Genomic DNA, 4,358 nt, shown 5'->3' on the forward strand with positions numbered 1-4,358 from the left:
ACTATTACTGAGTTATTAAGATGCTACGTCATGTAATTTGTGGTCTCTTCAGCTCCACAGGGAATCGTCTCTTTTAGAATAAGTATTTGTCTGCTGTGGTAGATACACACTAAAAACAGTTCCAATATGCCGAAAAAAGAAAAAAGGGTAGCCGAGAACAGCCGTGATTGGCGCAGGGTACAGTTTAAAATGGTAAAAATTGAGGCTAAGATTTTGAAAACGGATTAACCCTCTGAGTGAAAGGCGTATAGCTCCTTGGACTTTGTGTAATTAGCATAAAATGTATAACCTTCTGTCTTTGCCTAAGTTAATAAGTGCCTGTGTTCCTGTTGACAAAGTTGAGACTTTTAGTCGAATAGACAACCATCAAATCTAGTCGACTTAATATTATTCTTTATATCAGAAACTGCACAACTGAATTGTAGAAGTCTGTGTGATCGCAAAGGCTTTATTCAAGGAGGGTTATACTTAACTCATGTCCTTATTACACTATAAAGCGATCTAAAAATCGGTTTTGTATTTAATTCACATGCTATATACATATATTAACTGATGACATAACCTTGAAATAATATTTCAAATAGGTAGAAAGCTTCCTGGTCATTTATAAATTTCTCGTACAAAATGCACTTGAAACTATCAACTGATACTTTCCTATGCTTCACTCTATAATACCTCAATGTATATTTTTTTTAACTTTCAAAGTTTATCCTCCCTCAGGTTTCCTTAAGCACTTTCGACATATCAAGTTTAATTGGCATCAGAAACGAACCCAACCATTGTGTTACGATTTAATCTAACCGATAGAAAAACACTACAATCCTACAAACTCAACTACTTTATTACACAACGAGTGATATTCTTAATAAGGTGCGACTCTTATAGGCAGTACAGTACTTATGCTCCGTAAACTTACTTAAGCCCACTACAGTCTATATCTTAGCTCGCCACTGAGTAGAACTCAGTTTCCTCCAACGTTTCTTGAAATTAACAATCTTCCACTGTAGTTCTCTCTCACGGTATAGCTTTCTAAACAGTCTGTTACTCCTGACAACAACAACAACTTCTACTACATAACCGGGTCCTTACATACATTCACCAAGTGGTATTGAACATTCCAGAAGCTTACAAACGAACTATTTTAATAGTATTACGTAATAATTGCGTAACTTGATGAAATATTTTAGGAAGCCCTAGGTACGCATGTCAGCATGACTAAGCAGTCTGGACGTTTCTAGAAGCTTATATTTACAACAACAATTCCTCATAACAAATGCTATTCTCTGAACCGATCGACGATGCCTCGCATTATGTCCATGAGGGTGCGACGAATGGGTCTCATCTTCCAGCAGTATATAACTGGGTTCAAAGACGAGTTGAGGAAAAACAAAGTCATTGTATAGAGCTGAGCTTTGTTTAAAGAGATTGGACTTAAAGGAAGGGCCACGGGAAAAAAAGAGAAAATATAGGAAGGCAAATAACATATCAAGAACAAAATACATACATAAAATGTTCCAAGAGCTGACTTTCTAAGCTTCAAAAAGTTTGATACGTCGCCATTTTGAACTCCCATTTGTACTTCTTGGATTTGAAGGCCTCGAATCTGGTTTTTGTGTCGCTTTAAGACTACATAAATCCTCCAGTAGACAGTTACTACTACAATGAGGCAAACAGTCATAATCACGAACTTAATGACTTTTAAGCTGACACGCAATGGATTCCAAAAGACACTAGAAGAAATAATTGCGCTTAACAGCCATATTGATATCACCGTTGCAATGACGCGCTTGTGAGTCACAAGCTCTTGATATCTGAGATGAAGATGAACAGCTAAGAACCTGTCCACACTTATGGTTACAACATTAAAGATCGAGGATGTACAAAATAAAACAATAACGGCCAAAAATCCTTCGTCGGAAGTGCAGTCGATACGTTTTCGTTTTAAACAGCTGACCAAAGAAGAAATGTAGAGCGGTTGGACCAACAAACCAACCCCAACATCGGAGGCAGCCAGGCTCAGTAATAATGTTCTCAAAGGTTTTGGCAACGACGCGGTTTTTTTATCGCATGGATGGTAACGATGTTCAAAATGATGGTTGTATAGGACAAAAAGCTGTTGAAGACACAATTAGCGACAAGTGCCGGACGAAAATCTTTAACATTCGCAGAGGTTCCATAGAGAGACCGGTTGAGAATGTCGCTAACGTTTTCAGCCATGAGAACTGAGCGTTAAAACTACTGTGGCTCTGATATTTTCCGATTCTAAAACGGAAAATTTGAAGTCATATGTGGCTGTCAATCACAAGCATATAACACAATCGAAGCCACCTGTACGTACTGTCAAGATTTCTAGATCTTCAACTCCGGCATTTGAATTGTTGAAAAAAGCATCGAGTATCGCTTTAATTCAGCGTTCGTTAGAATTAATACAAATTATCTGTTTAATACTTCAAGACATTTTAACTAAACATGGGATTTATAGCTGGAAAAAGTTATTTGAAGGAAGGCTGTCATTAACATATTTTTCATCTATCAAAATGAATAAACAAAACATAGTCAGTTAAATGAAAGAGCGCTTGACATATACTTCTTTATTATTAAGTTCGCCTGAAAACACTAAATACACTTCAGAGACCAAATATTTTATGGTTGATGAGGGGAGACCCAAATAATTATTACGAATAAATTATGCACTCGTTTGTGGCGGATCTCGGAGGTATTTAAAATCTTCAGCAAACTTACTAAACTGCGATAACTGCAAGTCCCGGATGCATTTCAGTTCATGAACAGCTGCACATAGCTCAGAAAAAGTCTAGCAATGGCCATGTAATATTTTTAGATATTTCAACCGAAAGAAATACAGATAACACATTTATCAAACAATCATTCTGCATCAAGCGCTAAACAAAAAGAATACAGGAGTTTGACTATTGTTTATGCTGACGGCAGATGTAAATTTAAAATGAGGGCCGGCTTTTTTGTGACATCAATAGATGTAAATTAAGTGTGTAAAATGCAATATTGTGTTTAGAATATTAAAGACTTTAGCCTGTTAGGCTCAGAAAGTTACGAAGGAATGAAAAACAACGAATCGGCCAATGACAGGACTATAAATTTATTTCGTCCAGAGGTAAAGAGTAGTTTGCAAATGAGCGGTGTCAAAGACAGTCCGGAGTGGTATTAGTTTCTCTTTACACTGTAAAGTGATTGGTCGAGAATTTTGCTCCACCTGTCAGCTACTCCGACGCAATTAGATCCAGTCGCAACTTTACCGATAAACGAAAAAAATTACTTTCCTTCATGTTTCTCTATGAATAATCAGCTGGTAAAGTTTAAAAATTTGTCCACTATAGCAAATAGAGAGTGTTGAATTCAGGTAGTATTGAAAAAAGCAGAACCCTAATAATTCAACGTATAAGAAAGCTGAATCTGAATCTTGTGCCATTATACTAGAAAAAAGTGTTATGTGGTGCAATGTATTGTGCAACCATCTATACGTGCAATCATATGAATACAGACTAATTCGTGGCCGATTCTGAGAACACCTTCGCGAAGTTGAAAGAAATGACTAGGATGCAGCCAAACCAGTCGCTAGACACGTTAATCTCCCTACTTATTCTATAAAGCATATGGCAGTTTCCGGCCTTTCCCTACATTTAGGCAGCTCGGAAAGCTGCAAAACACAAGAACAAAAATTTTTCTTCCAAATCGGCGCTCTTAATCCCCACGGTATCAACGAGCGCTTTTCATTCAACTAATTTATTCTTGTTTTCTCGTCACCACATTTCCACTAATAGCGTAGCTCCATTGTCTGCATATAAACCCACATACAACCCACAACTCCTCCAATCGCTCTGACGATGAGCTAACGCTCGAAACGTCAGCCTTTACACTCTTTACGGTGGCCAATTTACGTTTTCTGTGCGTCCTAATGTTCTTCGGTTTAATTTTGAAAGGCTTGTCAGGTTGTGAAGATCTCGTTATGGAGTCTTGCCTGTAAACAAATTTTCCTTTATTTGTTGGCACCGGCTGACGAAGAAGCTGAGTGTTCTGTTGAAGAAGCGGAAACTTGTTAATATACATTTTGTTAAGCGGAGTACGGCTGATCATATTAAAGTGAACCAGTAGGCGGGATGACAAAAATGCTTAGCATCAGGTGCGCGGTAGAATGTGAAGAGTTTCAATTTTTAAGAGAGTGTCTCTGTAAGAGCGGTCCGGTCGATTTTGCTTGAGACACGGATTTCGCTCATTTCTTGTGTGTTGTAAGACATTCATGTACCTATACTAAAACCACAATCCGTTTGATCGGATCTCTTTATTTTTCCGAGTTTTACGGAAATTAAATTTCGCTCGACCGA

The 4,358-nt window shown here is 37.6% G+C and overlaps 1 pseudogene; it reads right to left on the reverse strand.

Annotated features, from left to right (window-relative positions):
- Positions 1-473: 473 nt before the first annotated feature.
- LOC149043445 (adenosine receptor A2a-like) lies at positions 474-2,270 on the reverse strand (annotated as a pseudogene).
- Between the last annotated feature and the right edge of the window lie 2,088 nt (positions 2,271-4,358).

Source organism: Pocillopora damicornis, chromosome 6 (assembly GCF_964200805.1).
Source record: "Pocillopora damicornis chromosome 6, jaPocDami1.2, whole genome shotgun sequence".
NCBI lineage: Eukaryota > Metazoa > Cnidaria > Anthozoa > Scleractinia > Pocilloporidae > Pocillopora > Pocillopora damicornis.